The following is a 23629-nucleotide window of genomic DNA, read 5'->3' on the forward strand; positions in this document are numbered from 1 at the left end:
ATCTTTGATTTCAGAACGCCATCTTGGATATTCTGGTTGTTATTTTTGGAGTCCAGACTTCTTCCACATATCAAATGCAAACCATATTGCATGATTTTAGGTCCAAAAACTTCATTAAACAGCCACCATCTTGAATGTTGAACCGCCATCTTGGATATTATGGTCACCATGTTTGGTGTCCAGACTTATTCCCCATACCAAATATACCCAGTGGCAGGTCCTAAAACAACATTAAACAGTCAACATCTTGAATTTGGAACCGCCATCTTGGATTTTGGACCGCCATCTTGGATATTCTGGTTGCCATTTTTGTACTCCAGACATCTTCCTCATACCAAATATACCCATATTGCATGGTTTTAGAGCCTAAAACTCCATTAAACATCCGCCATCTTGTATTTGGAGCTGCCATCTTGAATTTTGGGCCGTCATCGTGAAATTTCTGGTCTCCAGTGTTAATTTTCGCATAAAATTCGTCAACCATGCTAACGGTTACAAAAATCGCACAAGTTTGATGTGTCGCATGATGGGGCTTGGTTCAGTTTTTAATTCGGCCAGTTCCACCGGTGCTGTTCCGGATCACTGAAATGATCATAACTCCGGAACGCTTTGACCGATCCGAACTATTTTTAAATAGCAGTAAAATTCACACATACAGACATCATCTCAATTCGGCGAACTGAGTTGATTGGTATATATGACTTGACCCTCGGAGACTTCTATCGAAAAAGGTACGAGAAAGGCAAAACGTTTAAATAGTCCTTAAGAAATTTGTGGTACGGGGATTAGGGGCATAATGGACACCCTATTTCTTTCACGTTTGTGTCTGCCAAGAAATTCTACAAGCATTCATCCAGGAATTCCTCCAAGAGTTTCTCCAGGAATTCCTCAGAGAATTTCTCCAGAAACCCGCCGGAAATCGTCCAGAAATTCTTTCAACATTTACCTTTGAGATTCATCCGAGATTACCTTCTGACATTTCACCAGAAATTCCTCCGAAAATTCATGATGAATTTTTTCAAGGAATTTCAACGAAACTTAACTCAGAAAATCCTCCAGGAACTCTTCAGGAATTCTTCGAAAAATTCTTCCTGGAATTCCTCCAGGGATTTTTTTAGATTTTTTTTTCAAGAATTCCTGTAGAAATTCCTTTATGTATACCTCCATGATTCTTCAGGATAACCTTTAGTTATTTCTCAAGAAAATACTACCGGGATTACTCTAAGGATTCGTTCGAGAATTCCTTCGGGAATTTCCTCTGAAATTCCTCCAAAAAAAAATTAAAGAAATACGCCAAAAACTCCTCCCAAAATTACTCCAGGAAGTCCTTCAGGAATTATTCCAGGGATTCCTCCCAGAACTCTTTCAGGAATTCCTTAATAAATTCTTCTTGGAATTCCATCAGTAAGTTCTCCAGGAATTCCTCTTATACATCTTTAGAAATTCCACCAAGAATTCTCCCCCAAGGAATTTCTCCAAGAATTCGTCCAGGAACTCCTCCAATACATATGCCTAGATTTTTTTCAAGAATCCCTCCAGGAATTCCTCTAGCAATTCGTACAGGAAAATTCCCAAGAATTTCTCCAGAGGTCCCTCTATAACTTCTGCCAACCATCCCTTCAGTAATTTCTCCACTAACACCTCCATGGATTTTTCAAGAAATTCCTTCAAGAATTCATCCAAAAAATCTTTCATGAATACCTACAAGATTCTTCAGGAAACCTCTGGAAATTCCTCAAGAAAATACTTCTGGGAAAACTCCAGGAACTCCTCTGAGAATTCCTTCATGTAATTCTCCAGGCACTGCTCCGAGACTTCTTCCCAGTATTTATCCAATAATTCCATCAGGAATTACTCCAAGAATTCTGTTAAGAATTCCTCCAAGAATCCCATCCGGATTTTTTCCAAGAATTTCTCCAGTTATTCCTCCAAAACTTCTGCTAAGAATTTCTCCAAGAATCCGTTCAGGAATTCCTCCAGAAATTCTTTCAAGAATTACCTTCAGGAATTCTTCAGAAATCCCTCCAAAAATGCCTACATGAAACCCCTCAGGAATTTCTTCAAGAATTCCTTCAGGAATTAATCCAAGAATTCCACCATGAATTCCACCAAGACTTTCCACAGTATTCCTTCCAGAGTTCCTTCCAGATTTCCCTTCAATGAATTACTTCAGGAATACCTTCAAGACTTTTTTCAAGATTTCCACCAAGAATTTAGGAATTTCTTGAAAATTTCTTTCAGGAATTCCTCAAAGAATTCTTACAAGAATTCCTCCAGGAATTTGTTCAAGAATTTCTTCAAGTAATTTCTAGAGAAAATCCTGGAGGTACTTCTGGAGTACCTTCTGCAAGAATTCATTTAGTAATTTGTGAAGGAATTTTCAAAGAATATTCTTGGGAATTCATAAAGGAGTTCCTGAAGGATTTCCTCGAGGAATTCCTGGAGGAATTTTCGAAGTATTTTTTTTATTTTTAGTTTCTGGAGCAATTCCTGGAGTGATTAACTGGAGAAATTCTTAACAAAATTGTTGGAGGAATTTTTGGACAAATTCTTGGATAAATTTTTAGAGGAATTCTTAACAGAAATTGAGTATTTTCTGGAGAAATTCTTGGAGGAATTCTGGGAAGAAGTCTCGGAGCAGTTCCTGGAGGTTTACCTGAAGGGATTCTTGGAGAAATCCCTGAGGTTGTGGAATTTCCAGATGTTTCCTGAAGAATATTGAAGGTATTCATGAAGGAATTTCTGAAAGATGTTTGGATGAATTCTTGATGGAATTTCATGAAAAAAACCTTGAAGATATTCCCGGCAAAATTCCTGAAGGGATTCTTGTCAGAATTCTTAGAGGGACCCCTGGAGAACTTCTCGGGGAAGGTATTGTAGGATTTTATGGAGAAATTCCTGGAGGGATTCTTGGAAAAATTTTAGGCATGTGTCTTGGAGGAATTCCTGGATGAATTCTTGGAAAAAATCCTTGAGGGATTCATAAAGGACTTCCTGGTGGAATTCCAAGAAAAAAATATTGAAGAACGCCTGAAAAAGTTCCAGGAGGAGTTTCGTGAGGAGTTTTTGGCGAGTTCCGACGAAGTTTGGACGAGTTTGGAAAGTTCCGACGAATTCTTAGAGTAATCCTAGGAGTATTTTCTTGAGGAATTACTAAAGGTTTCCTGAAGGATCCTGGGGGTATTCATGGAAGAATTTCTGGAGGAATTCTTGAAAAAAATCCTGAATAATCCTTGGAGGAATTCCTGGAAGAAATCTGCGATGAATTCCTGAAGAAGTTCCTGGAGGGTTTCCTGAAGTAGTTTCTGTTGAAATTCCTTGAAAAAAATCTTCACAAATCTCTGGAGAAATTTCTGCAGAAATGCCTGAGAGTAATCTTGGATGAATCTCTGGAATAATTTTTGGAATAAAAATCTGGACGATTTCCTGCAGGTTTCTGGATAAATTTTTTGAGGAATTTCTGGGAATTTTTTTAAGAGCTTCTTGGAAAAATTCATAGAGGAATTCTTGGAAGAATTTCTGAAGAAACGCTTGGAGGAATTCCTGGAGGAATGCTTGGAAAATTGCTTAGCAGAAGTCTATGAGGAATTCCCGGAGAAATTCTTGGAGAAATACCTAGAGGGATTATTTAACGAATTCTTTGCAATTTTTTTAAAGTTATATCTGAAGAGTTTCTTGATGATTTTTCTGGTGGAATTCTTGAAGAAATTCTTGGAAAAATTTCTGGAGGGCTTCTTCTAAGAGTTTCTGGTAGAATTCTTGGCGGCACTCTTGGATGAATTCTCGAGGGATTTCTTGAAATATTCCAGGATTAATTCTTCCAGGAATTATTGGCAGAAATTCTTGGAAGAATACCTAGAAAGATTCTTCGAGGAATTCTTGGCGAAAGTCTTGTGGGAATTCCTGAAGGATTTTTTGTAGTCACTACACCGATAAAGTAAAAAGATACAAGAGTAGAGCTTGTGGAAGTTGAAAGCCTCGATTCCAGAATAGTTTTGATGACCTAGATCACCAAGTGAATGTTGCCAAGTTATCCGAATTGCACTCCGAGGCTCTAAGAGTAGCGTAGATTATATTCCGCGAGCATTCGCTACAATAAAATATTCTTAGATTTACAGATATTACGACCTTTACTTCAAAATACATTGGGTCTATTTGTGTGTCAGTGTACACCTAAATAGCAACACAAAGAGATATGCGTAATATTATGGGGTGCAACAGACAAAATCGTGAAAGAATTATGCCGATAAAGTGAACAAAAACAAGAGTAGAGCCTGTAGACCTTGAAGGTCCTAATTCCAGAATAGTTTGGAAAGCCTGGAATATCCCATGAAAGTACCAAATGCATTATAGTTGTGCAATGAGGCTCCATCAGCAGTATGAACTACATTCTACGAATATTTGTTTTACAATTCAAGCATGATACAAGAACTCCAAAGTGTTTTGGAGGCCACTTGTATTTCACGGAATCTCAACTACCACAATATTGAGTTGCTCATAACATTGCGAAGTTTAATGGACATCAACGTGACTAAATTTCTTGAACAGAGTGAACACAGGGGCCCATATAGCCGAGGCGGTAAACGCACGGGTATTCAGCATGACCATGCTGAGAGTGACGGGTTCGATTCCCGGTCGGTCCAGGATCTTTTCGTAAAGGAAATTTCCTTGACTTCCTTGGGCATAGAGTATCTTCGTGCCTGCCACACGATATACGCATGCAAAAATGGTCATTGGCAGTGGAAGCTCTCAGTTAATAACTGTGGAAGTGCTCATAGAACACTAAGCTGAGAAGCAGGCTTTGTCCCAATGAGGACGTTACGCCAAGAAGAGAGAGAAAGAGTGAACACAAATTTTGTAGATCTTAATTCCAGAGTAGTTTGGATGATCTAGATCACCTAACTCATGTACCATAAATTTTCTAGGAGTGCTTTGAGGCTTTCTGAGTAGCGTAGACTATGTTCTGTGATGATTCATCGTGTATCAAATTTGGTTTAGAATGTTGGATTTGTGATGCAAACTTCAGAGTACTTTGGAGGCCTTAGAATAGCTCTGGAATCAAAACTTCAACAGATTATATCGGATGAAGATAATCACCGTGGACCTTTACTATTATTTGGTTTGATTGGCTTTTATCGGTGAATTGTAATGAAACCTACAATGTGAGTGTGGCAATGTTAATTCCACATACAATGGACTATTGGCCCGACTACCTGCACGATCGAAAACACGAATGGGAAGACGACCGAACACAAACGATGACTATGCAGATGACGAAATGGGCGATGTTGGGCGTTGATAAGGATGCGGGAAAAAAGGGGAGTTAATTTAGTTTAATTTTGACCAGCCAAGCTGTTCGATCTGGATCAGCATGTTGTAAGTGTAAATTGTAATTGTCTTTTTTGTATGAAAATTGTGAAAACGTTCAATAAATTTTATTTTTTGGCGTCTGATGATGGCTGAAGCGTAGTAAGCCGAAACGCGTTACGCATAAAAAATACATGCGAGTTTCATTACAATTCACCGATGAAAGCCAATCAAACCTAATAATAGTTCAACAGATAGTGATGGGTAGTAATACAGTGCATGTCAAGGATGAGTAAAAACTATTGATGGTTAGCAAAACGATGAAATTTGAGCAAAAACATGTAGAATTTATAAAAAAAAATACAAAAAAGGCACGTATTTTCGGCTACCAGCAAAAGGGTGGAAGGTGCAAAGGGGGGAGGTATCATGCATTTCTTAACACAACTATTCCCCTTGACTATAAAAAAAAACTTTTGGGTGAAATGTTTTAAAACAAAAAAATATTCCATTTCTGCCAAAAGTAGGTCGTCCCGGGTGTTTACGGGTTAATTAGATAAAACAATCGGATTGATTTTTTCCAAACTCTCTAAAACACCTAACAGTATGCAATGCGCGTACATTCATTTGTAAGTGCCAGTGTTCATTTCGCCCCGAATCGACTACAACATTAAAATTGCTATTTTAAAAAGTCGTGCAAAAGGTTTACGTAGAATTTGTGCTATGAGCCAACATCTTAAAAAATCCAAATTTTCAAACATAACTTTTCTAGACTAAATCGGTGACTCTGGAATCCTGCAGGGCCAAATTTGATCCTCAAATTGCGATATCTCTACTGGTTTTCGAGATATTCTTAAATAAAAATGTCCTATTTTAGTATCCACCCCATAAAATAAAAAAAGGACATTTTTTTTCAAATATTTTGAAAACTAGCACACCCTATAGCAACAGCTATAAAGGTGTGGGTATCCAGCATAATCATGCCGAGGGTAAGGAGTTTGATTCCCGGTCAGTTCAGGAACTTCCTTGGGCATGGAATATCTTCGTGTCTGCCACACGATACACACATGCGAAATGGGCATTGGTGGAGTAAGCTCTCAGTTAATAACTGTGGAAGTCTTCATAGAACACTGAGCTGAGAAACAGGCTCTGTCCCAGCCCAATGAGGACGCCACGTCAAAAAAAAGAATAATAAGAAGAAGGAAGTGAAAATGGTTTAAAAGTAATCAGTCAACTCTATAAGTATACAATGATACTGCAAATGAAGCTAGAAATCTAAACTGTGCGGTAAGAAATGCAAATGGTGAGAAAAGCGCTTATAATCTGTTTTAAGTCGCCATGTATTTAACGAATTAACCTGACCGACACATTATTAGTTTATACATATGTGGTTTTTACCCAAGCAGCTGTACGATTCCATTCAACATGGGTGTGCAAAAGTAGTGTTAAAGCCTTTAAGTTACCGTTTGATATCTTTTTTTGAAAGTACCCCATTTGTAGGACCAGCTATTGTAAGCCCTGAAGATTTCCCAACTAAAAAATAAATTGTAAATGAAAGATTCTGCCAAACGTCTCGAATAAGAAAACCTGACATTTGACAGCATTCTCCTGCAGCGCAAGAAAGCCACCGAATACAGTTGAGCCTCCTATTACGTCCAGCTTACAGCTATCCACCCTACATCCAACACAGGAGATAAATTTCAGTGGGCATAAAGTGGGCTATCTGATATTTTGAGAGATACATCTGTAGTTCGGCATTTGGCAACTACGATCTACGAGAATCTGCACCATCAGCAAGTGGTTTTTACCGCCCTGTGACATGGTTTCACAACCAATTGCACCGAATGGACACCGAGTAAACCGATCGGCCTGCCATGTAGGAGGTATACCAAAAACAGAGCTACCATTAGCCGTGCACTTCGATAGCGCCTGCCGAATCGAATCTGTTTTGGACAGATAAATAATCGATTTGAAATTAATTGTACCGGGAAGATTTGTCTCCCAGTTTCTGGGAACAGTAGTGCATTTGCTTCCCGTTTTCCGACCTATTAATTTACATAATCGTTGGGATTTATTTTCGATGTTGCTGCAGAAAGTGGTTGTGGGTACTAACATAGTTCCTATTACTCGGAAAGGGGAAAATTCAGCAGCAAATCGGTAATTAGTGAACGAGCATTAGCGGGGCACAATGGAACTGTGGATCAGAAACGAACTCATCGTGGTCAAAATTGAAAAAAATAATCTCTTCACAAAATGATTTTTAGATTACTAATCAGCACACAATTACCAACGCAAATCCTTTGTCGCACAACCATTTTCTAAAAACATCCCGACATCCCAGCATAACTTGTGCAGAGGCAGTGGTATCCATGGTCTGTAAACAGACCCGCAAGTTGGTCCAGAGAGCTCGATTTGGAGTTGTCCTGCTTCCACGTGATCGCGGATAAAATGATGCTTGACATCAATATGCTTGCTGCGATTCGTCTCATGATTCTTGGCCATACAGATGTAGCCACGGTTGCCCTCATAGATAATGACGGGCTCCACGGTTCTTTTCCCGTCTTCGAGGATGCCTGTCAACCAAATCGCTTTGGATGCGGCTGCACTTAAGGCAACGTACAATCAGATCTTTTTTACGCGGTTTTCATTTATGTACGCGGCCGCGTAAATGAAAACTCCATACAAAAAAAAAATCATCGTCTTATTTTTGCATGATTCGTCGACCATGACACGGTTTTTCCGAAGACCAAACGCACACACAACATGGTATACATCATGCTACCTAACAGCTCTCTATACGATTCCTTCGTCAATAGTTTGTCATGAATGTTTATGATCAGCTCATCACACTTGAGATTTTTTTTATGAATTCCTCCAGGGATTCCTTCACAAATCCCTCCAGGTTATTCAGGAACTACTGAATTCTATCATGGACGTCTTGCGGGGTTCCGATAGTGATTGTTTCAAGGGAAAGTTCCAAGAAATGCTCCAGGAATTCCTTTTACAATCCCTTCAGAATTTTTTTACAGATACTTCTGCAAGGATGCATCGACGAATTCCTCCAGCAATTTTCCCACAGCTTCTTTCAGTTATTCCATCATAAAATAGTAGTAAATAAAAGAAGTGATTCCATCATGGATTCCTAAAGAGATTTCTTCTAAAATCCATCTAGAGATTTCACCGGGCATTCCTACGGGAATTTTCTCTGGGATATCTTTAAAATTTCCTCCAGCGCTTTTTTTTTGAAGATTTCTTCAGGAATTTCAGCAGAGATCCTTTTGGGATTTTATGCAGGTATTCCTTCAGAGATTTATTCACGGATTTCTCCATATATTCTTTCAAGAATTCCATTAGAGATTGCCCTAATAATTCCATATGAAGTTATACGAAATATTTGTGTAGAAATTTCTTACAGATTTATTTTTTAGAAAATTGTATCAGAAAATTAAAAAAATAATGTAGGAATTCCTAAAAAATTTTTTACAAAAATCCTTGGGAGTCCATCTAAGGATTCCTTCAATAATTCGTCCAGAAATTACTGCAGCCATGGACTGCTTCAGATTTTTTTCTAGTGATTCCTACAGAAATTCTTCGTTAAGAAAGCTCTCCTAGAATTTCGTTAGGCATTTCTCATGGTATTGCTGCCGGGATTCCTCATGGAATTCCTCCAGAGATTCACTCGAAAATTCCTTTATTTTTAAATTTTTCAGGAACTACTTCCAGGGATCATTTTATAAATTCCTCCAAGGATTCCCCTAGGAACTCTTCTTGGGATTTCTTTAGGAATTCCTCCTGGAATCCTTTCAAGAACTCCACCATGAATTAATCCAGAACATCCTCCAGGAACTGTTTCGGGATTCTTTTAAAGCCTGCGCACTTTAGAATCGGTACACTATCAACCGGCTGCAGAACAAAAACGGTTTGACCTAAAAAAAGTGTTGTAAGAAACAAATGAAACTTATTTATTGTATTTTGTAGGAAAAATATGAAAAATGCAGTTTTTATTTCTTTAAGATATAATTTTGGTCTGATTGTAAAATTCAAGCCATTTTATTCTGCACAAACCAATGATCGTCAACATTTGCAAATTTCACAGCTTTGGAGCTAGTATTTCCACAAGAAACAAAATCATGTTCGTCAAAGATATGCTCAAAACACGTTACGACATTAAACTCTTGACAAATATGGTTCACAAGACCATAATAAACTTATAGCCTTATTGTCCATTCACGCTATATTCAAAGCATAATTTTACTCGAAGTATTTTTTATGAAAAAATATTTCCTGGGATCGTTTTTTGGATTTACAATTCCCTAATTCAAGTGGCCTAACATAATTCAAATCGAAACGTGGATAAGTTTTGGATTTATTAACAGTTTTACCTCACAGTAGTCGGAAATAAACAGTCATAAGGCTAACTCCTCATTATAAGCCCAAAATTAGGATGAAACACATAAAACCATATAGATTATGAAACTATAGATGTAATTCTATGATCACAAATGAAAAACTTCTGAGTAGATTCAGTTTTATTAAAATTATCGTTAGATATTTTATGCCATCAAAACACATACAATGAATTTCGTCAGCAATCGTCCATACAGCTTTCGAGCCACGATAATTCATATTGTTCTGCGTCAAATCATTGGTTTCTTGTGAACGAATACTTTTCGTTTAGTATCCTTCCCGTATGCGTATTTGCCGAACTAAAGGATATGCGAAAACAGTTTTTTTTTACCTCAAATATCTATGGAAGCCTTTGATTTTCTTTAAAACTCTTTAAAAGCTTACCATAGCTATATTAGACATTTTTAAAACACCCATAGAATATTTTACCTCCCTTAATCAACAATGATAATACCTACAACGATTCTATACTGCGTAATTGGTGGGTTTAGTAATTATATATTCCTACACAAATCTTGAATCTGACGATGATTGGTTTTAGCTCAATGTGTGCAGAAAAACCTGGCATTATTTACAAATCCAGATCAATAGTTCATCTAAAAAAATGAAAACAGCAAATTTTATATTTTTCCCACAAACTACAATAGATGAGCTTCAATTGCTTCTAACAACACTTTTTTTCCAATTGACACCGTTTTTGATCTGTAGCCGGTTGAAAGTGTACCGATTCTAAAGTGCGCAGGCTTTATGAATTCCCTTTGGGATTGCTTCCGGGATTCCTCCTGGTGTTTCTTCAGGAATTTCTTCAGGGATTATTTAACCCTCGAGCGCTCGCGCTGTTGTATTTTGTACAACTCGTTAAAAAATCTCGCTTTTTGTATTCAGCATTAGCGTGGTGATGGCGGTGCCGATGGCCAACCGCGCGAGTAACGAAAGGTTAAGGAACTGCTACAGAGATGCCTACAGTAGTTCCTTCGCAAACTCTTTTTATAATTTCTTCAGGATTTCTCAAAGAATTACTTCTGTGATTTCTTAAATTCTTCCTCCTGGGGATTCTTCAGAAACTTCTCTTGAGACTCCCTCATGAATTCTTCTCGGGATTCCTCCAGGGATTCCTGCAAGAATTACTACAGAAATTCCTCCGTGATTTTAAAAATTCTTCCGAGAATTCATCTAGGAATTCTCCAAGGGGTTCCTATAAAACCCTCCAGAACTTCCAATAAAGATTTCTCCAGAAGTTCTTCTAGAGATTCCTCCAGGAATGCCTACAGGCATTCCTCCAGAAATATCTCCAGGGGTTCCTCAATGAATACCTCCATGTATTCCTCTTGGGATTGTTCCAGCGAATCCACAAGAATTCTTCCAAGGATTTCTTCAAGAATTCCTCCTGGCATCCCTCCAGGGATTCTTTCCGGAACTCCTTCAGGGATTTCTCCAAGAATTACTCAAAGGATTCCTTCGAGAATTTATGTAGGGATTTCTCCACGAGTTCCTATAGTGATTCCTCCAGGAATTTATCTACTGATTCCTCCAGGAAAATCTATAGGCATATCTCCATGTATTTTTTAAGGAATTCCTTTAGTAAACTTTTGGGAATCCTTTAGGGATTGCGCACAGGCATTTCGACAGAAGTTCCTCCAATTCATCAAGGGATTTCTGTTGGGATTTCTATGGATTCCTCTTGGGGATTTCTCTAGGTGTGCTTCCAGGCATTTCAAAAGGAAATCCTCTTGGAATTCCTCCAGTAACTCCCCCAAGAATTTCTCCAAGAATTCATCGAGGAGTTACCCAAGAAATTCCTTCAGGGATTCCTTCAGAAATCTTCCAGGAATTGATCAAGGAATTCTTCCAGGAGTTCCTCCAGAAATTCCTACAGCAATTTCTTCAGAAATTCCTCCAGTAAATTCTCTAAGAAATTCTCCAGGGATTTTTTCAGAAATTTTTCCAGGAATTCCTCACGATATTAATCCAGAAAACCTCCCAATAATTTCTCCAAGAATCTGGATCTCCAAGAAAATAAAGAGATTCCCCCACGTATTCCGCCAGGGATTCATCCGGAATTTCATCCAGGCTTTCTTCTAAATACTCCTACAGGCGTTCCTCAAGAAGTTCCCCCAGGAATTCCTCCAGAATTTCATCCTGGAATTTCTCCAGGGACTCCAGGAATTCTCTCAGAAATCTGTACAGTAAATCCTCCAGTATTTTTTTTTTCAGGGATTACTCCAGGAATAAACTTACGAATTCCTCCGCGAATTTATTCAGGAATTCCTCCTGGGATTCCTCCACGGATTCTTCCAGAGATTCATCCAAGAATTAGTTCAGGGATTCCTCCTGAAATTTTCCCAGAAATTCTTCTAGGAATTCTTCCAGGGAAGGCTCCAGGAATTTCTCCAGAGATTTCTCCAGCATATCCGCCATGAATTCCTCTAGAGATTTCTCCAGTAATTCCTCCAGGGTCTCCTCTTAAAATTCCTAAAAGGATTTCGCCATGGTTTTTTCCAGAAATTTTCCCAGAGATACCTCCATAAATTGCTTCAGGAATTCCTCCAGAGATTTTTTCAAGAATTGCATTAGGGATCGCTTCAGGAGCCCTACTAGGGAACTCTCCAAAAATTCCTCAAAGGATTCCCCCAGAAATTTCTCTTGGAATTCATCGAAAGATTTATTCACATCTTGCTCCAGGGATTCCTTCCGGAATTTCTCTAGCGAGTTTCAGTCCTGGGTACCCACGGTGGTGCAGAGGGTCAAATTGAAAGATTTCCATGCTGGGCGATTGCCAGCCATCGCCTTGACCTGTGGCCAGTCCAAATTTCTGTCGACTTGTTTGATTTCGTTGTTGAGGCTGCGCTGCCATGGAGTGTAGAATTAGCATCTAAGTTAAAATACACAAAAAAATGCGCTGCCATGAGCCTCTGGGTCTGCCTCTGCTGCGATGGTCTGCTGGGTTCCAATCTAACGCTTGCTTGCAGATTTCGTTTCCACCCCTGTGTAGAGTATGGCCGATCCACCTCCACTTGCGCTCCCGAATTTCTGTCGCTATCGGCTTTTGATGACATCGACGATGGAGCTCCACGTTGGAGATCCAATTGTGAGGCCACCATGCACGAATTATATACCGCAGGCATCCATTGATGAAGACCTGAAGTCGTTGCGTGTTCTCCACTGATACACACCAGGTTTCACTGGCGTATAGCAGTACAGACTTCACGTTCAAGTTAAAAATTCGGATTTTGGTGCGTCGACTGATCTGGTTGTTTTCCATACATTTCTCAAACTCGCAAAAGCAGCTCTCGCTTTCATGATCCGTGCACCTATGTCGATTTTAGTGCCACCATTGGCCGCCATTTGGCTACCAAGATATTGGAAGCATTCAACATTCTCCACTGATTGCCCAGCTACCGTAATGCTGGTAGGGTTGACCGTGTTTACATCCAACGATTTGGTCTCTAGAGAATCTTCCAGAAATTCATCCAGGGATTTCTTTAGGGATTTCCAAGAATCCATCCTAGCTTCAAGGATTTCTTCAGGGAGATCCCCCTAGGATCCGTCCAGAAATTCCTCGAAAAAATCCTCAAAGGATAAGACCAGAAATTTCTTCTGAAATTTATCGAAAGATCTATTCAAAAATTTCTCCAGTGATTCCTCACGGAATTTCTTAAGGGAATATTCCAGGAATTCATCCAGGATTTTCTTAGGGGTTTCCAAGAATTCCTTCAGAATACTTTCAGAAATTCCTCTTGGATTCCTCCAGAAACTCCCCCGGAACTTTCTCCTGGGATTCCTCCAAGAAATATTTCAGAGATTCCTCCAAGAATTTCTCAAGCGATTCATCCAAAAATTCCTCCGAGGACTCCTCCAGGAATCCTTTCAGAAATGCCTGCAAGGATTTCTCCAGCAATTCATCCAGAAATTTCTCTAGGGATTCCTCCCAGAACTCCCCTAGAGATCCTTGCAAGAATTCTTCCTGTGATTGCTCCAGAAATTTATCCAGGAATTCCTCCGCAGAGTGTCCGCCTTAAATTCTTCCAAGCATTTCTGCAGAAATTCCTCCAGGGATTCATCCAGGAATTTCTCCTTGGATTTATTAAGGAAGTCCTCTAAGAATTTACCCAGGAATTGTTCCGGGAACTCTGCCATGGATTGCTCCAGGAATTCATCTGGTGGTTTCTTCAGATATTCCTCTAGGGATCACCAAATTTGGAATTTGTTTGACGTTTGTTTGTTTACACATTTTCCACCGGTCCAGATCCAACCCAGGTTCAAAACGAAAAACTTCAGTAGACAAATCTGCTGTCAAACGGAGACCAGTCGCTGACTGGTCGCATTTAATATTCATTTCCTGCGAAACGAAGGTTGGGAAGCTATGTCCCAACAGAATGCTACGAAAGGAACAAGAGATGAAACTTCTTAAATAATCTCGAGTGGATTCTCTGGAATAAGCCCAAGAGGAATCCCCAAGTAGAACTCTGGGAAAAATCCCTTACAAAAACTAAGGAGAAATTTACAAATGAATCCCAGGGGAATTCCCCGCATAAAATCCGGGAAGAATACTTGAAAGTTTTTCGGGATAAGTCTCGTGAGAAATTTATTCTATTCTATTCCAGTGCTTGCACAGCCAGTATTGAAAAGCATCCTGGAAATATCAGAATTTCTTCTGATATTTTCTTGTCAGCATTAATATTTGCAGCATATCATAGATGTGATACAAATATTAAAATGGCCAGGCCCACTGCGCAGACTATTGGATTAAAAGATGATTCAAAAATATAAGGCAATCAGGTTATCCACTTATGAATGAAATGATTGACAAACCTTTTTGAATTGATTGAAGGAAGAAACGGGATCATTCGTACCAACCGTTTCGGTTTATATGAATGATGTTTGAATATAAAATCGTTGGGAGTGGTGCTGCTAAGAAAGTTAATGCACACTCCGTTATGGTTGGGGTCTCTTTTCCTGGGATGGGGCACAGGCATTTGTCCATGTGTCCTGGCTTTAAAGCCTAGGCTTAAGCGCCATTGCTCGCTCTCTGGAACGAGAAAGAAAGAATAATAGTCCAATCCCCGAATCCAAAAATAAAGTTTTATGTACGTCAGCAAAAATGTTTTATTTTTTTCCTTTTTTTTTTGTGATGTAAATCCCTTATACCGCCAATGGTTCGCAGTTCACAATTTTCGTGAACTTCGATACAAATTTAATTACAGTGTATTCGCTCGTTGGGGTCTTGAAAAATGGATTCGTTGGTAGGGTAGGACGGGTAAACCAGTACAATATTTCTGGCTTTTGATACCATGAACTCAATATATTAAGACAAAACTTTGTGCCGATACCAACAGTGACAGACCGCACAAACTAAGGGAATTAATATTGAAACTTCTTGTAAAACAAAATTGTGTAAATAAACGAAAGATGTATGTACGAGGTATACCTAAACAGATACATAATAGCTAATATTAAAACAATATATGTAATGTATCGCCTGTCAGACTGCGCTAACCTAAAGTCTAAGTATTCGCTTTAACGAAGGTAAAGCGAAAGAGAAAATTTGCAAAATTTGATGAAAGAATATTTAAAAGATATATAGTACACACACCATAATAAAAATAGAGTCTACAAACTAGAAGAAGGAACAAACTCACCAGATAATTCCAATGCTCACCCTCAAATTTATCAGGTTGCCTCAGATATCAAAAACTGCGGATCGCTCTTACGGCATACACATAGTTGAATCACGATCAGTTCACCACCATCACCGTCCTTAACACCAAAGATCGTTCCGGTCTTTCAGCAGTTTTGCGTAGCTCAACCGTAAATATCCAACACCAATCGACTTGAACCTCAAATTTGGGAAACGGCTGGTAACACCAAATTTCTCAGCAATCTCCTCTTATCCTCGAATGTGTTTTCACGCTTGAATGGTCTCCTTCGAATTTCAAAGTTTTCCTTTCGGAGGGAACCAATGGACTTCCACAACGCCAATAGGAGGAAACAAAACTTGATCGATGACCCACGTCCAATCCAAAAATCCGGAAAAACGGCCTGCATTCGAAACCTTGTGACAATGATCCAATTCGTCTTCGAATTTTTTCAGATGTTTTTCAGCAGAAACTTGACAGCGCCCGGGATAAGTCTCGTGAGAAATCTTAGAAAAAATCCCTGAACGTACCCCGGAAGGAATTCTTGAAGGAATCCTGGAAGAAATCTATGGAGGAATCCAGTCGTGATTTCTAAGAGAAATCCATTCCCGGGAAGAAACTCTGAATGAATCCCTATAAGAATTCTGAGAGTAATACATATAGATTTTCCGGAATTTCAGAAACAATTTTGATTGGAATACTTTTATTAATTCGAGGAGAAATCGTGAGATGAATTCCAAATTCGAAACGGATCCTGATAGAAATCATATGGAGGAATATCTAGAAGAATCGTTTATCAGAAAAGTTGAAGCAGTTTTTTTATTATTATTTTTGCCACCTGTTATTCCAGCGTGCAATTCTACCGCACACTACCATACATCGGCTCCAGCACGCGAACACGGTTCATAATTAATTTTCCATTCGTCACTGTATCCAGCGTGATCCAAAGAATGGATTCCATCCATCCTGCCATTTAGAACAGCGCCACACCATCGAGAGCGTAGGCACCCAGCTCGCATCCAGCAGACTCTCAGCGCAGTAATGTGTTCATTATTCATTTCCTCTCGTTACATCGCTCGGGGCAATGCGCACAGCCAGCGCCCCGAACAAAACCACGAATTGTCCTACTTTGGGCGTATGTTACCTATCTGCGACCGCAAGGAGCGCAGTCACTTAGCTACTGCAATTCTTCGACAGCAGCTATTTTTATTCACCGAATTGTGCAGCAGCACCACCGCTGTCACAGAGGAAAGAAGCATTGTTCGTGCCTGCCAGTTCTTCTAGCTCTAGGTCGAGCTGGAAATGGGCTCGCACCTACCTACCTGCTTGGTTGGAGTGGAGTAATAATTAATGGTGGTTCAGCAGAAATCTCGCTGCTGGCGGGTACAGGTAAAAGGTCGTACCGTTATCCTTAATTATGGAGCCGCGGATGAAAATAGAGGACAAACACCGGCACAGGAAAAAAGGATTTTCCCTTCATTGGGAGTAATTAATCAGAATGTGTCAAAATGGGACCGACAGACGAATAATTTATGTAGTTTGCTGACCTTTTTCGCTGTCGCAATGACGCAGTCGTTACAACATGGTTTCCGTATTACTCCTCTGTTGCTTCGTGCTCTCTTTTGGGTCATACTCAAAACGAAGGTTTAAAGGAAGCATTCTTTTTATTCTACTCTGAGAAAGTTTTTTTTAAGCCTGCACAAATTGGATATTAGGGAGAATCCGCATGACCGAAACGGTGTAGATACAGCCCAAAGTAACCATAGCTCAATAAATTAGGTCTCAGGTCTGGTGGAGTGTTCCAACTGGCGTTATTAAACGCGTTACTTACAGGGGATACTCAAAATAACTGGGACAGGTAATATTTTCACTTTTCAAAAAATGTTCAACTCGCTGTAACTTTTCGAAAAGGGCATCAAATATTCTCAAATTTTTACTGTAAGTTCATCAACTAGTTGTGTATCAGTGGTCAAAATTTGGGAAAGATCGAGCAATACTACACGAAGTTATAAAGGTTCTAGAAAAAGTTATAATTATTCGATAGCCAACTTTGAACTGTTATATCTCCGGATTCAATGAAGCGAATGCAATGAAATTTTGATCATTTATGACTAATATAATGAACTTTGGGAAACAGTTTACTTAATTTGAAATTATTAATAAGAAAAAAAGTTATGGCGTTTAGAATAAATGTATGTTTTTTTAGTATATTTATCTATTTTTCATATGCATCCCATTACTTTTTCAATTTAATGCCGGTTATTTTGTTACTTCCTTTCAAAACATATTCATATTGAAGTTAATTAGAGGGAATTTAAAGGAACTATAATTACTATCTCGAATTTTGAAACGATGATGAAATTTTGGATAAATTGGTGGTGTATTAGAAAAATAATCCAATCGTAATAATTTTCTTTTGTGTAAAGAAATTTAAGTTTAGTCAAAAGTTTTTAATAGCTCATTATATAAGTCATGAATGATCAAAATTTCATTGCATTCGGTTCATTAAATCCGGAGATATAACAACTCAAAGTTGGCTATCGGATAATTATACCTTTTTCTAGAACCTTTATAACTTCGTGTAGAATGGCTCGATCTTTTCCAAATTTTGACCACTGATACACAACTAGTTGATGAACTTACAGTAAAAATTTGAGAATATTTGATGCCCTTTTTGAAAAGTTACAGCGAGTTGAACATTTTTTTAAAAGTGAAAATTTTACCTATCCCAGTTATTTTGAGTATCCCCTGTACATCCGGAGTCACTGCTGCATAGTAGCCAATTCCCCTCCTTTTACGCTGGTGTGCTATCAAGGTAGGGTTTATAATCAACAAGTATCGTCTAAGGTCGACCTTCCCGTCCGGAAGCCGATTAGACTCAACATTATGTTGAGCATGATCTTTTCGAGCACCTTCCCCGCCGTGCCGATCAAGCATGTTGGTCTATATGCCGACAGGTCTTCGGGTGGTTTCCCCGCCTTTCGCAATAGTATCAGGCTCTGCCGCATCCAAATCTCTGGGAAAACTCCCTCGTCCAGGCATTTCTTCATAGCAGTCCTGAACATCCCACACGCAACCTGAGATTGGCAGATTCTAATACAATTGGGTATGAAACATATACAAATATTGTATTAGGGCCTTGCAAATACAAAAATTGGTGGGTGGCAGTATACCAAAAATTGTATTGGCTTCCTAGAATCTGGAAAAGTAAAAATTCGCATGTGTGCGTGTGCCCTGTCGCACTGGTTTCTCATTATTTGTTCTATTTTTAGACTGATCATGGCAGCAGCGGCGGCATCAAATACCAATACATGTTTAAAAAGAAATACGGGTGGCGGCGGGAATCGAACCGAGACACAATCATGGTGATCCACAGTATCCTGCGCTCTAACCAACACGGCTATAACTGCACATGAATATACAAGAGGCTGAAAGAAAGCCATCATGATCAACACAAACGTGGCTTGGTGATGGAAATGATACAGCCGCCACACTGCACAATGGGTCCAGAGCCGTATTTGCGAAGACAAAACTGTTTATGCTTCAGCCTTAAGTTTTTAGACACATATTGTGTTTAAGAAAGTTTATTTTCAATTGTTGACCCTATTCCCTATTATTGTTATGTTAGGGTGGTTCGTCTGGTTAAACTGATTCAAAAATCTGCTTTCTAATATTTTTTTTTGCGATGCCATGATGGATGGTGATGGATCGTTTAATTAGAAATTCCACCAATAAACGGCAAATTCTAAATTTCATATATCTCAGGACTCTCACCACTTAGAAAGTTGGTGTCTTCGACAACGTTGTTAAGTGAGTCAATGGCTTACAGTTAATGGTCCACTAGGCGGCGCTAGTTACACATTTGCAAAATCATTCAAATGATTGATATTTTTTCGTGAAGTAATCAACAAGCTGCAAGTTTGTTTTCTTTGAACGTGTCTAAGTCAAGTCGAAGGTTTTTCAAAGAGCTATGTATTAGTCATAGGGGCCCATATAGCCGAGGCGGTAAACGCACGGGTATTCAGCATGACCATGCTGAGGGTGACGGGTTCAATTCCCGGTCGGTCCAGGATCTTTTCGATAAGGAAATTTCCTTGACTTCCTTGGGCATAGAGTATCTTCGTGCCTGCCACACGATATACACATGCAAAATGGTCATTGGCAGAGGAAGCTCTCAGTTAATAATGAGCACTTCCACAGCTCATAGAACACTAAGCTGAGAAGCAGGCTTTGTCCCAGTGAGGACGTTACGCCAAGAAGAAGAGAAGATGTATTAGTCATAATTGTGCAATGTCGCATTTCATTCGGTTCACTTGATCCAGAGATATAGCAATTAAACGAAGAACTAGTTTTTGACTTCCGTTTATCAAATTACTGCACCTTAGGACTAAGCGAACCGAATTAAATTAAATTTTGAAAGTTTGTGACTAATGTATTGGTCTTCATGTATCGTTGGACTCGACTAAAATATGACCAAAGGCAAAAAAGTTGCAATTTATTGAAAACTTTTCGAAAAGTTCTAATGATTCGAATGTTTTATTCAAGGGCTGAAAGTCTCTTGAATAAAGACAAATCAATCAAATCAATCGAATGTTTTATTTTTGTAAATTTGCTATAACTTTGTAAAACATTCTGATATTGTATAGAGAATAATTAATCAGCAGATTTTTGGATAAGCCACACTTGATTAACCGTAATCATTTCACAATAATGAAAAAAAAAGAAATGACGGAACTTGGCAGAAACATTTTTGTCTTCGTAAATACGACTCTAGACCCATTGTGCACTGAAAAGCCCGCATCCAGCAGGTTGCTGTTTGCAAGTGGAAAATTCCATGTAGACAATAGGACGCGAAGCTCAGCAGCGAAGCGAAAGTTATTTTTAGATGCAACCCGGTTCAACTTCTCGGGTTTCAATGGAGGTGTTTGTGTGTAGTGGTATGGAAGCGATGGAACCGTGTAGCGCATATCTTAATACAACGAATGAATTATGATTTATCACATTTTCTGTACGTTTTCAATACATAAATTGGTAGAAAAGGCATATCTCAATTTTTGGTAGCTTTTCTTGTTTTGCGTGCAGGAGCCTCTGCAATAGCTACTCATAAGGCCAGGATCAGAAATCCGTCTGGACTCGGGCCTAACCTACGCTAAGGGACTTTGCTATCCTCGCAAGTTCCTTATGGGTCACCTTATGGCCAGCTCTAGTCCCTAGCGATTCAACGAAAGGCCCCACTGGGACTTGACCTGCCTCGCTTCAACTTAGTGTTCTTTGAGCACTTCCGCAGTCATTAATTGAAGGGCTTCCTTTCCCTGCCATCACATGAATTTGTATATTGTGAGGCTGTACAATGATACACTATGCCCAGGGAGTCGAGAAAATAGTCCCGACCGGAACTGGAATCGAACCCGCCGTCTCCGGATTGGCGATCCATAGCCTTAACCACTAGGCTAACTGGAGACGACTAGGATCATGACGCGGAAAAAGCCCCTCGATGATGCCCTCCAACATCTGTGGAATTACATCCGTCGTCTTGGCCATTACGAACCTTTAGTCATCATCCCACGGATTCGCATTGGCACTCTGACAGAGACCCTCAAAGCAGGCCTTTTTACTTTCTCCTATCTGGGTTTTCAGCACGACTTTGGCAGCGGCGAACACCACCCGTCACTCATTTCGCACTTCTTCAGTACGTGCTCCACCTCCTGTTCGTAATCGCTCGAGTCCATCAGTAAGCCGATGGTCTCCCAATTCTATGGTGGACTTACCTAGGCATGATCGCATCGCACACACTCGCGCCGAGTACGTCATACAGTCCAGCTTCAGCGTGAACTGCTCGATCGACCACCGCGGGGGCACAGAGCAGCTACAGAAGAAGACCCCGTTTACTTTGGTAACCACGAGGCCCTCGTAGGTAGTAGACACGGATGGGGTATTTACCCGTTGTCCATGTCGCCACTAGATTTCCGGACCTATTCGCAACCAAATTGCCATTACCGGCGGGTACTCCGTATGGGTCCGCTATGATGGCGATATCCGTCCCCTACTCAGAAATTGTCTGACAAAGCAGTTGCTGAGCTGCGCTGCGTCACACTGTTTCAGATCAGCTGCGTTACCTGAACAAACCTAACATGTGAAAAAGGCCCAAGTGCTTTTTGTAAACAAACTTGTTTCGATCGCTGTAGATCCCATCTCGATCCACTCACGCACATCAACACCCTTATCAGAAAGAGCAATCTTCGAGCTACCTGTTAAGGGTGTTGATGTTCGTGGGTGAATGTATTTGGACCCTACAGCGACCGAAACATGTTTGTTTACAAAAAGCACTTAGACCCTTTTCACATGTTATGCTACTGTGATTTGTCAGCTACGGCTTTTCTTAAGGCCCGGCACCTTGGACCTACCGTTAGGTGCTTGTTGTCCGCGGATTTTCCGGAACAAATCAGACACGTGGGAGTCTCGTGCAGCGGACCTTCTCCGACACATTTACTCCTGTCAGGGCCTTTGCAGCCCCATGTCTTGTGTCCTGGACCCAGACACCTGAAGCAAACCTTGCAATGTCAAGTTGCCATACTGACCAGCCCACCTTGAGCTTTACTACTCAAACGGACTTGTTGGCGGCCGTCACTGGTAGCCGTACCAAGGCCACCTGTGTCCCTACCAGGCCCTTGCGTAGCCTAACGGCTGCGATGGCCACCTGTACCTGGCACTATTGCCGCAGTGCCGTGATGAGCTCTTCGACGTCAGTGATCTCGTCTAGGGTTTTTCACCTTCAGAGTTGTCTTCGCTGTAAAAGCCCTCATCTCAACCCCCTCTCGACAAGGACCTTTTCCGCCAGACTTTGAAGACGCGCGTCCTTGCGCTCCTTATCACACTTATGCTAAAGGATCATTTCATACGGACGAGTACTTCCAATACTACGCACGTCGGCTCCCAGATCCACGAGCTTGGCGTCGTTTCTCATCGCCTCAAAGACTTCCGAGTACTTGAGTTGTTCAGTCTTGACGACGAGCGCGTCGCTCTTCTCATGTCCTGGAGCCTGGACATGCCTGACATTCCTGCTTTACTGCCGACCTTCGGGAGCTATCTTTTAGGGCGAAGGTCACGCAGGGATAGGGTGCGACTCAAAACTCTTTGCGTGCCGCACACGCTGCTACGAGACAGCACAACAAACCAGAAGGAGACGAGTACGTGCAATCGGTTGTGTGTTGCTCGCTTACTTTGCCGCGCGCTGAAGCTCTCCTGTCTCTCACGCTCTGTCGTATGCACTCTCTCGGAGCTTGTCTCCGTGCTTTGCACTTGGCTTGATACTACGCATGATTGGGAAAATTTCGAATCAAACGACCCATCACTTGTTAACCCTTGACGAGCTTAGCAATTTTGCCGAAAACACAAACTCTTCAATTAATTTATAAAATGATTTTTTCTGTTTGGTGACAAGCACAGTCCCAAGCACCGTGCATTACTCCCTGCGCCGTAGAGCTAGTGCTGCGATTTGTCTCTCGCGCAATTACGAAGCTCTCACTCATACGTCTCTGTCTCTCGGCAAAATTGGGAGACAGCACTTGAGATTGTGTGAAGTACAGGCTTTTTTCGCACCGCACGGTGCATGCCGCCAATCCCTGAGGTCACGTCTGGGTAAACTTTGGAACCTCTGACTCACGTGCTCTGCCACTGCCGCAGTTTTCATGAGTGCATCATTGCACTCAGCAGGGCCTTAATATCATCCAACGGAAACTTTTTACTCCAACACCTCGTCGTACATGACATTCCATAACACCGGACCCAGGACTGAGCCTAATGGATCTCTTGAGGTTAATTAATAATAATGCGGTATCCCAAGATAGATAGGCAGTAGCCGCCCAAATATGAAATACTGTTGATAGCGTTCTTAACATCCTGCACAGTAGCGAATTCCCCTCCACTTACGCTGGAGAGCTATCTCCCTGGTTTCTGTAACCGTCAAGATAGCATCAACGGTCGACCTCCCCTTCCGAAAACCGAAGGGGTACACTACAATAGCTATTTTTAAGGCCAGGTTCTGAAGGAAGCATGAGGTAGGAACTTGTGAGGACCAGAGCTATGTTGGACGCTCTCCTTTTCGACTCACCCCACAAGTAAAACTAGAACGTTATTTAGCGCTGATGAAAATTTCAACCACAGGATTGAAACGTTGGTAATGATCTAAAACATTCAACGCTTTTCTTTGACTGAAAGCTGAAAATACCAAGTTTGAATAACAAAGTTATACTAATATTAGCACATTTTAACTAAAATTAGCG

At 40.4% G+C, this 23629-nt stretch overlaps 1 protein-coding gene across 4 annotated transcripts in view; it reads left to right on the forward strand.

Annotated features, from left to right (window-relative positions):
• The window catches only part of LOC109424064 (uncharacterized), a 376421-nt gene that overhangs the window by 289109 nt on the left and 63683 nt on the right, over positions 1–23629 (forward strand). The gene's annotated exons all lie outside the window — the stretch shown is intronic.

The sequence above is a fragment of the Aedes albopictus genome, chromosome 3, assembly GCF_035046485.1.
Source record: "Aedes albopictus strain Foshan chromosome 3, AalbF5, whole genome shotgun sequence".
NCBI classification, from domain to species: domain Eukaryota; kingdom Metazoa; phylum Arthropoda; class Insecta; order Diptera; family Culicidae; genus Aedes; species Aedes albopictus.